This window comes from Balaenoptera physalus (assembly GCF_965194825.1).
Source record: "Balaenoptera physalus genome assembly, chromosome: 19".
NCBI classification, from domain to species: domain Eukaryota; kingdom Metazoa; phylum Chordata; class Mammalia; order Artiodactyla; family Balaenopteridae; genus Balaenoptera; species Balaenoptera physalus.
The window spans coordinates 32,213,698-32,214,021 of record NC_138900.1 but is presented as its reverse complement, the minus strand read 5'-3'; positions in this window follow the sequence as shown (position 1 = coordinate 32,214,021).

Genomic DNA, 324 nt, shown 5'->3' with positions numbered 1-324 from the left:
ATGTTGAATAATAGCGGTGAGAGTGGACATCCTTGTCTTGTTCCTGATCTTAGAGGAAATGTTTTCAGTTTTTCACCATTGAGAATGATGTTTGCTGTGGGTTTGTCGTATATGGCCTTTATTATGTTGCGGTAGGTTCCCTCTATGCCCACTTTCTGGAGAGTTTTTATCATAAATGGGAGTTGAATTTTGTCCAAACCTTTTTCTGCATCTATTGAGATGATCATATGGTTTTTATTCTTCAATTTGTTAATATGGTGTATCACATTGATTGATTTGCGTATATTGAAGAATCCTTGAGTATATTGCATATATTTGCATATA